The following is a 7,500-nucleotide window of genomic DNA, read 5'->3' on the forward strand; positions in this document are numbered from 1 at the left end:
GAGACCGCCTGGGAATACCAGGTGCTGTAAGCTTTTTATGGTTTCTGCTCTTGCCTGACAGCAGAGGGCGCTGTTTGACACTTTTTGCTGGAGTCTAGTTTGGCCTGCGTCGCCTTCAAATAGGATCTTTTCAGTTGATCTGGCAGCTTACGGTCATACTACCCTGAAAACGCCCGATCTCGTCCGATCTCGTAAGCTAAAAAGGGGTGGGCCTGGTTAGTACTTGGATGGGAGACCGCCTGGGAATACCAGGCGCTGTAAGCCTTTTATGGTTTCTGCTCATGCCTGACAGCAGAGGGCGCTGTTTGACACTTTTTGCTGGAGTCTAGTTTGGCCTGCGTCGCCTTCAAATAGGATCTTTTCAGTTGACCTGGCAGCTTACGGCCAAACTACCCTGAAAACGCCCGATCTCGGACGCTAAGCAGGGGCGGGCCTGGTTAGTACTTGGATGGGAGACCGCCTGGGAATACCAGGTGCTGTAAGCTTTTTATGGTTTCTGCTCTTGCCTGACAGCAAAGGGCGCTGTTTGACACTTTTTGCCAGAGTCTAGTTTGGCCTGCGTCACCTTCAAATAGGATCTTTTCAGTTGACCTGGCAGCTTACGGCCATACTACCCTGAAAACGCCCGATCTCGACCGATCTCGGAAGCTAAGCAGGGGCGGGCCTGGTTAGTACTTGGATGGAGACCGCCTGGGAATACCAGGTGCTGAAAGCTTTTTATGGTTTCTGCTCTTGCCTGACAGCAGAGGGCGCTGTTTGACACTTTTTGCTGGAGTCTAGTTTGGCCTGCGTCACCTTCAAATAGGATCTTTTCAGTTCACCTGGCAGCTTACGGCCATACTACCCTTAAAACGCCTGATCTCGTCCGATCTCGGAAGCTAAGCAGGGGCGGGCCTGGTTAGTACTTGGATGGGAAACCGCCTGGGAATACCAGGTGCTGTAAGCTTTTTATGGTTTCTGCTCTTGCCTGACAGCAGAGGGCGCTGTTTGACACTTTTTGCTGGAGTCTAGTTTGGCCTGCGTCACCTTCAAATAGGATCTTTTCAGTTCACCTGGCAGCTTACGGCCATACTACCCTGAAAACGCCCGATCTCGGAAGCTAAGCAGGGGCGGGCCTGGTTAGTACTTGGATATGAAACCGCCTGGGAATACCAGGTGCTGTAAGCCTTTTATGGTTTCTGCTCATGCCTGACAGCAGAGGGCGCTGTTTGACACTTTTTGCTGGAGTCTAGTTTGGCCTGCGTCGCCTTCAAATAGGATCTTTTCAGTTGACCTGGCAGCTTACGGCCAAACTACCCTGAAAACGCCCGATCTCGGACGCTAAGCAGGGGCGGGCCTGGTTAGTACTTGGATGGGAAACCGCCTGGGAATACCAGGTGCTGTAAGCTTTTTATGGTTTCTGCTCTTGCCTGACAGCAGAGGGCGCTGTTTGACACTTTTTGCTGGAGTCTAGTTTGGCCTGCGTCACCTTCAAATAGGATCTTTTCAGTTCACCTGGCAGCTTACGGCCATACTACCCTGAAAACGCCCGATCTCGGAAGCTAAGCAGGGGCGGGCCTGGTTAGTACTTGGATGGGAAACCGCCTGGGAATACCAGGTGCTGTAAGCCTTTTATGGTTTCTGCTCTTGCCTGACAGCAAAGGGCGCTGTTTGACACTTTTTGCCAGAGTCTAGTTTGGCCTGCGTCACCTTCAAATAGGATCTTTTCAGTTGATCTGGCAGCTTACGGCCATACTATCCTGAAAAAGCCCGATCTCGTCCGATGTCGGAAGCTAAGCAGGGGCGGGCCTGGTTAGTACTTGGATGGGAGACCGCCTGGGAATACCAGGTGCTGTAAGCTTGTTATGGTTTCTGCTCTTGCCTGACAGCAGAGGGCGCTCTTTGACACTTTTTGCTGGAGACTAGTTTGGCCTGCGTTGCCTTCAAATAGGATCTTTTCAGTTGATCTGGCAGCTTACGGCCATACTACCCTGAAAACGCCTGATCTCGTCCGATCTCGTAAGCTAAACAGGGGTGGGCCTGGTTAGTACTTGGATGCGAGACCGCCTGGGAATACCAGGTGCTGTAAGCTTTTTATGGTTTCTGCTCTTGCCTGACAGCAGAGGGCGCTGTTTGACACTTTTTGCTGGAGTCTAGTTTGGCCTGCGTCGCCTTCAAATAGGATCTTTTCAGTTGCCTTGGCAGCTTACAGCCATACTACCCTGAAAACGCCCGATCTCATCCGATCTCGGAAGCTAAGCAGGGGCGGGCCTGGTTAGTACTTGGATGGGAGACCGCCTAGGAATACCAGGTGCTGTAAGCTTTTTATGGTTTCTGCTCTTGCCTGAAAGCAGAGGGCGCTGTTTGACACTTTTTGCTGGAGTCTAGTTTGGCCTGCGTCGCCTTCAAATAGGATCTTTTAAGTTGCCCTGGCAGCTTAAGGCCATACTCCCCTGAAAACGCCCGATCTCGGAAGCTAAGCAGGGGCGGGCCTGGTTAGTACTTGGATGGGAGACCGCCTGGGAATACCAGGTGCTGTAAGCTTTTTATGGTTTCTGCTCTTGCCTGACAGCAGAGGGCGCTGTTTGACACTTTTTGCTGGAGTCTAGTTTGGCCTGCGTCGCCTTCAAATAGGATCTTTTCAGTTGATCTGGCAGCTTACTGTCATACTACCCTGAAAACGCCCGATCTCGTCCGATCTCGTAAGCTAAAAAGGGGTGGGCCTGGTTAGTACTTGGATGGGAGACCGCCTGGGAATACCAGGTGCTGTAAGCCTTTTATGGTTTCTGCTCATGCCTGACAGCAGAGGGCGCTGTTTGACACTTTTTGCTGGAGTCTAGTTTGGCCTGCGTCGCCTTCAAATAGGATCTTTTCAGTTGACCTGGCAGCTTACGGCCAAACTACCCTGAAAACGCCCGATCTCGGACGCTAAGCAGGGGCGGGCCTGGTTAGTACTTGGATGGGAGACCGCCTGGGAATACCAGGTGCTGTAAGCTTTTTATGGTTTCTGCTCTTGCCTGACAGCAAAGGGCGCTGTTTGACACTTTTTGCCAGAGTCTAGTTTGGCCTGCGTCGCCTTCAAATAGGATCTTTTCAGTTGATCTGGCAGCTTACGGTCATACTACCCTGAAAACGCCCGATCTCGTCCGATCTCGTAAGCTAAAAAGGGGTGGGCCTGGTTAGTACTTGGATGGGAGACCGCCTGGGAATACCAGGTGCTGTAAGCCTTTTATGGTTTCTGCTCATGCCTGACAGCAGAGGGCGCTGTTTGACACTTTTTGCTGGAGTCTAGCTTGGCCTGCGTCGCCTTCAAATAGGATCTTTTCAGTTGACCTGGCAGCTTACGGCCAAACTACCCTGAAAACGGCCGATCTCGGACGCTAAGCAGGGGCGGGCCTGGTTAGTACTTGGATGGGATGACCGCCTGGGAATACCAGGTGCTGTAAGCTTTTTATGGTTTCTGCTCTTGCCTGACAGCAAAGGGCGCTGTTTGACACTTTTTGCCAGAGTCTAGTTTGGCCTGCGTCACCTTCAAATAGGATCTTTTCAGTTGACCTGGCAGCTTACGGCCATACTACCCTGAAAACGCCCGATCTCGACCGATCTCGGAAGCTAAGCAGGGGCGGGCCTGGTTAGTACTTGGATGGGAGACCGCCTGGGAATACCAGGTGCTGAAAGCTTTTTATGGTTTCTGCTCTTGCCTGACAGCAGAGGGCGCTGTTTGACACTTTTTGCTGGAGTCTAGTTTGGCCTGCGTCACCTTCAAATAGGATCTTTTCAGTTCACCTGGCAGCTTACGGCCATACTACCCTTAAAACGCCTGATCTCGTCCGATCTCGGAAGCTAAGCAGGGGCGGGCCTGGTTAGTACTTGGATGGGAAACCGCCTGGGAATACCAGGTGCTGTAAGCTTTTTATGGTTTCTGCTCTTGCCTGACAGCAGAGGGCGCTGTTTGACACTTTTTGCTGGAGTCTAGTTTGGCCTGCGTCACCTTCAAATAGGATCTTTTCAGTTCACCTGGCAGCTTACGGCCATACTACCCTGAAAACGCCCGATCTCGGAAGCTAAGCAGGGGCGGGCCTGGTTAGTACTTGGATGGGAGACCGCCTGGGAATACCAGGTGCTGTAAGCCTTTTATGGTTTCTGCTCATGCCTGACAGCAGAGGGCGCTGTTTGACACTTTTTGCTGGAGTCTAGTTTGGCCTGCGTCGCCTTCAAATAGGATCTTTTCAGTTGACCTGGCAGCTTACGGACAAACTACCCTGAAAACGCCCGATCTCGGACGCTAAGCAGGGGCGGGCCTGGTTAGTACTTGGATGGGAGACCGCCTGGGAATACCAGGTGCTGTAAGCTTTTTATGGTTTCTGCTCTTGCCTGACAGCAAAGGGCGCTGTTTGACACTTTTTGCCAGAGTCTAATTTGGCCTGCGTCACCTTCAAATAGGATCTTTTCAGTTGACCTGGCAGCTTACGGCCATACTACCCTGAAAACGCCCGATCTCGACCGATCTCGGAAGCTAAGCAGGGGCGGGCCTGGTTAGTACTTGGATGGGAGACCGCCTGGGAATACCAGGTGCTGAAAGCTTTTTATGGTTTCTGCTCTTGCCTGACAGCAGAGGGCGCTGTTTGACACTTTTTGCTGGAGTCTAGTTTGGCCTGCGTCACCTTCAAATAGGATCTTTTCAGTTCACCTGGCAGCTTACGGGAATACTACCCTTAAAACGCCTGATCTCGTCCGATCTCGGAAGCTAAGCAGGGGCGGGCCTGGTTAGTACTTGGATGGGAAACCGCCTGGGAATACCAGGTGCTGTAAGCTTTTTATGGTTTCTGCTCTTGCCTGACAGCAGAGGGCGCTGTTTGACACTTTTTGCTGGAGTCTAGTTTGGCCTGCGTCACCTTCAAATAGGATCTTTTCAGTTGACCTGGCAGCTTACGGCCATACTACCCTGAAAACGCCCGATCTCGGAAGCTAAGCAGGGGCGGGCCTGGTTAGTACTTGGATGGGAGACCGCCTGGGAATACCAGGTGCTGTAAGCTTTTTATGGTTTCTGCTCTTGCCTGACAGCAAAGGGCGCTGTTTGACACTTTTTGCCAGAGTCTAGTTTGGCCCGCGTCACCTTCAAATAGGATCTTTTCAGTTGATCTGGCAGCTTACGGCCATACTATCCTGAAAAAGCCCGATCTCGTCCGATCTCGGAAGCTAAGCAGGGGCGGGCCTGGTTAGTACTTGGATGGGAGACCGCCTGGGAATACCAGGTGCTGTAAGCTTTTTATGGTTTCTGCTCTTGCCTGACAGCAGAGGGCGCTGTTTGACACTTTTTGCTGGAGTCCAGTTTGGCCTGCGTCGCCTTCAAATAGGATCTTTTCAGTTGATCTGGCAGCTTACGGCCATACTACCCTGAAAACGCCCGATCTCGGACGCTAAGCAGGGGCGGGCCTGGTTGGTACTTGGATGGGAGACCGCCTGGGAATACCAGGTGCTGTAAGCATTTTATGGTTTCTGCTCTTGCCTGACAGCAAAGGGCGCTGTTTGACACTTTTTGCCAGAGTCTAGTTTGGCCTGCGTCACCTTCAAATAGGATCTTTTCAGTTGACCTGGCAGCTTACGGCCATACTACCCTGAAAACGCCCGATCTCGTCCGATCTCGGAAGCTAAGCAGGGGCGGGCCTGGTTAGTACTTGGATGGGAGACCGCCTGGGAATACCAGGTGCTGTAAGCTTTTTATGGTTTCTGCTCTTGCCTGACAGCAGAGGGCGCTGTTTGACCCTTTTTGCTGGAGTTTAGTTTGGCCTGCGTCACCTTCAAATAGGATCTTTTCAGTTGACCTGGCAGCTTACGGCCATACTACCCTTAAAACGCCTGATCTTGTCCGATCTCGGAAGCTAAGCAGGGGCGGGCCTGGTTAGTGCTTGGATGGGAGACCGCCTGGGAATACCAGGTGCTGTAAGCTTTTTATGGTTTCTGCTCTTGCCTGACAGCAGAGGGCGCTGTTTGACCCTTTTTGCTGGAGTCTAGTTTGGCCTGCGTCACCTTCAAATAGGATCTTTTCAGTTCACCTGGCAGCTTACGGCCATACTACCCTGAAAAAGCCCGATCTCGTCCGATCTCGGAAGCTAAGCAGGGGCGGGCCTGGTTAGTACTTGGATGGGAGACCGCCTGGGAATACCAGGCGCTGTAAGCTTTATATGGTTTCTGCTCTTGCCTGACAGCAGAGGGCGCTGTTTGACACTTTTTGCTGGAGTCTAGTTTGGCCTGCGTCGCCTTCAAATAGGATCTTTTCAGTTGATCTGGCAGCTTACGGCCATACTACCCTGAAAACGCCCGATCTCGGACGCTAAGCAGGGCCGGGCCTGGTTAGTACTTGGATGGGAGACCGCCTGGGAATACCAGGTGCTGTAAGCTTTTTATGGTTTCTGCTCTTGCCTGACAGCAAAGGGCGCTGTTTGACACTTTTTGCCAGAGTCTAGTTTGGCCTGCGTCGCCTTCAAATAGGATCTTTTCAGTTGACCTGGCAGCTTACGGCCATACTACCCTGAAAACGCCCGATCTCATCCGATCTCGGAAGCTAAGCAGGGGCGGGCCTGGTTAGTACTTGGATGGGAGACCGCCTGGGAATACCAGGTGCTGTTAGCTTTTTATGGTTTCTGCTCTTGCCTGACAGCAGAGGGCGCTGTTTGACACTTTTTGCTGGAGTCTAGTTTGGCCTGCGTCGCCTTCAAATAGGATCTTTTCAGTTGATCTGGCAGCTTACGGCCATACTACCCTGAAAACGCCCGATCTCGGACGCTAAGCAGGGGCGGGCCTGGTTAGTACTTGGATGGGAGACCGCCTGGAAATACCAGGTGCTGTAAGCTTTTTATGGTTTCTGCTCTTGCCTGACAGCAAAGGGCGCTGTTTGACACTTTTTGCCAGAGTCTAGTTTGGCCTGCGTCGCCTTCAAATAGGATCTTTTCAGTTGACCTGGCAGCTTACGGCCATACTACCCTGAAAATGCCCGATCTCGTCCGATCTCGTAAGCTAAACAGGGGTGGGCCTGGTTAGAACTTGGATGGGAGACCGCCTGGGAATACCAGGTGCTGTAAGCTTTTTATGGTTTCTGCTCTTGCCTGACTGCAGAGGGCGCTGTTTGACACTTTTTGCTGGAGTCTAGTTTGGCCTGCGTCGCCTTCAAATAGGATCTTTTCAGTTGCCTTGGCAGCTTACAGCCATACTACCCTGAAAACGCCCGATCTCATCCGATCTCGGAAGCTAAGCAGGGGCGGGCCTGGTTAGTACTTGGATGGGAGACCGCCTGGGAATACCAGGTGCTGTAAGCTTGTTATGGTTTCTGCTCTTGCCTGACAGCAGAGGGCGCTCTTTGACACTTTTTGCTGGAGACTAGTTTGGCCTGCGTTGCCTTCAAATAGGATCTTTTCAGTTGATCTGGCAGCTTACGGCCATACTACCCTGAAAACGCCTGATCTCGTCCGATCTCGTAAGCTAAACAGGGGTGGGCCTGGTTAGTACTTGGATGCGAGACCG

The 7,500-nt window shown here is 52.2% G+C and overlaps 20 non-coding genes and 14 pseudogenes across 20 annotated transcripts in view; all 34 read left to right on the forward strand.

Moving 5' to 3' along the window:
- Positions 1-33, forward strand: part of LOC131113807 (5S ribosomal RNA) — a 109-nt pseudogene extending 76 nt beyond the window's left edge.
- A 112-nt stretch (positions 34-145) lies between these two features.
- Positions 146-264, forward strand: LOC131118796 (5S ribosomal RNA). The gene has a single exon (XR_009125947.1). It is a non-coding gene; the product is annotated as a 5S ribosomal RNA (ribosomal RNA).
- A 112-nt stretch (positions 265-376) lies between these two features.
- Positions 377-485, forward strand: LOC131113240 (5S ribosomal RNA; annotated as a pseudogene).
- A 112-nt stretch (positions 486-597) lies between these two features.
- LOC131111567 (5S ribosomal RNA) lies at positions 598-715 on the forward strand. Its single transcript, XR_009121275.1, has one exon. It is a non-coding gene; the product is annotated as a 5S ribosomal RNA (ribosomal RNA).
- A 112-nt stretch (positions 716-827) lies between these two features.
- On the forward strand, positions 828-946 carry LOC131117466 (5S ribosomal RNA). Its single transcript, XR_009124683.1, has one exon. It is a non-coding gene; the product is annotated as a 5S ribosomal RNA (ribosomal RNA).
- Positions 947-1,058: 112 nt separating this feature from the next.
- On the forward strand, positions 1,059-1,167 carry LOC131114002 (5S ribosomal RNA; annotated as a pseudogene).
- A 112-nt stretch (positions 1,168-1,279) lies between these two features.
- On the forward strand, positions 1,280-1,388 carry LOC131113820 (5S ribosomal RNA; annotated as a pseudogene).
- Positions 1,389-1,500: 112 nt separating this feature from the next.
- On the forward strand, positions 1,501-1,609 carry LOC131112047 (5S ribosomal RNA; annotated as a pseudogene).
- A 112-nt stretch (positions 1,610-1,721) lies between these two features.
- LOC131118768 (5S ribosomal RNA) lies at positions 1,722-1,840 on the forward strand. Its single transcript, XR_009125920.1, has one exon. It is a non-coding gene; the product is annotated as a 5S ribosomal RNA (ribosomal RNA).
- A 112-nt stretch (positions 1,841-1,952) lies between these two features.
- On the forward strand, positions 1,953-2,071 carry LOC131111541 (5S ribosomal RNA). Its single transcript, XR_009121251.1, has one exon. It is a non-coding gene; the product is annotated as a 5S ribosomal RNA (ribosomal RNA).
- A 112-nt stretch (positions 2,072-2,183) lies between these two features.
- LOC131115461 (5S ribosomal RNA) lies at positions 2,184-2,302 on the forward strand. Its single transcript, XR_009122739.1, has one exon. It is a non-coding gene; the product is annotated as a 5S ribosomal RNA (ribosomal RNA).
- Positions 2,303-2,414: 112 nt separating this feature from the next.
- LOC131113808 (5S ribosomal RNA) lies at positions 2,415-2,523 on the forward strand (annotated as a pseudogene).
- Positions 2,524-2,635: 112 nt separating this feature from the next.
- Positions 2,636-2,754, forward strand: LOC131118916 (5S ribosomal RNA). Its single transcript, XR_009126057.1, has one exon. It is a non-coding gene; the product is annotated as a 5S ribosomal RNA (ribosomal RNA).
- Positions 2,755-2,866: 112 nt separating this feature from the next.
- On the forward strand, positions 2,867-2,975 carry LOC131113241 (5S ribosomal RNA; annotated as a pseudogene).
- A 112-nt stretch (positions 2,976-3,087) lies between these two features.
- Positions 3,088-3,206, forward strand: LOC131118427 (5S ribosomal RNA). Its single transcript, XR_009125598.1, has one exon. It is a non-coding gene; the product is annotated as a 5S ribosomal RNA (ribosomal RNA).
- A 112-nt stretch (positions 3,207-3,318) lies between these two features.
- On the forward strand, positions 3,319-3,428 carry LOC131114255 (5S ribosomal RNA; annotated as a pseudogene).
- Positions 3,429-3,540: 112 nt separating this feature from the next.
- Positions 3,541-3,659, forward strand: LOC131117854 (5S ribosomal RNA). Its single transcript, XR_009125059.1, has one exon. It is a non-coding gene; the product is annotated as a 5S ribosomal RNA (ribosomal RNA).
- Positions 3,660-3,771: 112 nt separating this feature from the next.
- LOC131117467 (5S ribosomal RNA) lies at positions 3,772-3,890 on the forward strand. Its single transcript, XR_009124684.1, has one exon. It is a non-coding gene; the product is annotated as a 5S ribosomal RNA (ribosomal RNA).
- A 112-nt stretch (positions 3,891-4,002) lies between these two features.
- On the forward strand, positions 4,003-4,111 carry LOC131111642 (5S ribosomal RNA; annotated as a pseudogene).
- A 112-nt stretch (positions 4,112-4,223) lies between these two features.
- LOC131113963 (5S ribosomal RNA) lies at positions 4,224-4,332 on the forward strand (annotated as a pseudogene).
- A 112-nt stretch (positions 4,333-4,444) lies between these two features.
- Positions 4,445-4,563, forward strand: LOC131117855 (5S ribosomal RNA). The gene has a single exon (XR_009125060.1). It is a non-coding gene; the product is annotated as a 5S ribosomal RNA (ribosomal RNA).
- Positions 4,564-4,675: 112 nt separating this feature from the next.
- Positions 4,676-4,794, forward strand: LOC131118860 (5S ribosomal RNA). Its single transcript, XR_009126000.1, has one exon. It is a non-coding gene; the product is annotated as a 5S ribosomal RNA (ribosomal RNA).
- Positions 4,795-4,906: 112 nt separating this feature from the next.
- Positions 4,907-5,015, forward strand: LOC131111797 (5S ribosomal RNA; annotated as a pseudogene).
- Positions 5,016-5,127: 112 nt separating this feature from the next.
- Positions 5,128-5,246, forward strand: LOC131117411 (5S ribosomal RNA). The gene has a single exon (XR_009124630.1). It is a non-coding gene; the product is annotated as a 5S ribosomal RNA (ribosomal RNA).
- Positions 5,247-5,358: 112 nt separating this feature from the next.
- LOC131113693 (5S ribosomal RNA) lies at positions 5,359-5,467 on the forward strand (annotated as a pseudogene).
- Positions 5,468-5,579: 112 nt separating this feature from the next.
- On the forward strand, positions 5,580-5,698 carry LOC131114687 (5S ribosomal RNA). Its single transcript, XR_009121990.1, has one exon. It is a non-coding gene; the product is annotated as a 5S ribosomal RNA (ribosomal RNA).
- Positions 5,699-5,810: 112 nt separating this feature from the next.
- LOC131118865 (5S ribosomal RNA) lies at positions 5,811-5,929 on the forward strand. Its single transcript, XR_009126005.1, has one exon. It is a non-coding gene; the product is annotated as a 5S ribosomal RNA (ribosomal RNA).
- Positions 5,930-6,041: 112 nt separating this feature from the next.
- On the forward strand, positions 6,042-6,160 carry LOC131117426 (5S ribosomal RNA). The gene has a single exon (XR_009124645.1). It is a non-coding gene; the product is annotated as a 5S ribosomal RNA (ribosomal RNA).
- A 112-nt stretch (positions 6,161-6,272) lies between these two features.
- On the forward strand, positions 6,273-6,381 carry LOC131112044 (5S ribosomal RNA; annotated as a pseudogene).
- Positions 6,382-6,493: 112 nt separating this feature from the next.
- LOC131115535 (5S ribosomal RNA) lies at positions 6,494-6,612 on the forward strand. The gene has a single exon (XR_009122815.1). It is a non-coding gene; the product is annotated as a 5S ribosomal RNA (ribosomal RNA).
- A 112-nt stretch (positions 6,613-6,724) lies between these two features.
- LOC131113792 (5S ribosomal RNA) lies at positions 6,725-6,833 on the forward strand (annotated as a pseudogene).
- A 112-nt stretch (positions 6,834-6,945) lies between these two features.
- On the forward strand, positions 6,946-7,064 carry LOC131111551 (5S ribosomal RNA). Its single transcript, XR_009121261.1, has one exon. It is a non-coding gene; the product is annotated as a 5S ribosomal RNA (ribosomal RNA).
- A 112-nt stretch (positions 7,065-7,176) lies between these two features.
- On the forward strand, positions 7,177-7,295 carry LOC131117302 (5S ribosomal RNA). Its single transcript, XR_009124524.1, has one exon. It is a non-coding gene; the product is annotated as a 5S ribosomal RNA (ribosomal RNA).
- A 112-nt stretch (positions 7,296-7,407) lies between these two features.
- The window catches only part of LOC131111543 (5S ribosomal RNA), a 119-nt gene continuing 26 nt past the window's right edge, over positions 7,408-7,500 (forward strand). The window contains exon 1 of the ribosomal RNA XR_009121253.1: positions 7,408-7,500. This exon is cut by the window's right edge and continues 26 nt beyond it. This is a non-coding gene — a ribosomal RNA (5S ribosomal RNA).

Source organism: Doryrhamphus excisus, unplaced genomic scaffold (genome assembly GCF_030265055.1).
Source record: "Doryrhamphus excisus isolate RoL2022-K1 unplaced genomic scaffold, RoL_Dexc_1.0 HiC_scaffold_25, whole genome shotgun sequence".
In the NCBI taxonomy this organism is placed as follows: Eukaryota; Metazoa; Chordata; class Actinopteri; order Syngnathiformes; family Syngnathidae; genus Doryrhamphus; species Doryrhamphus excisus.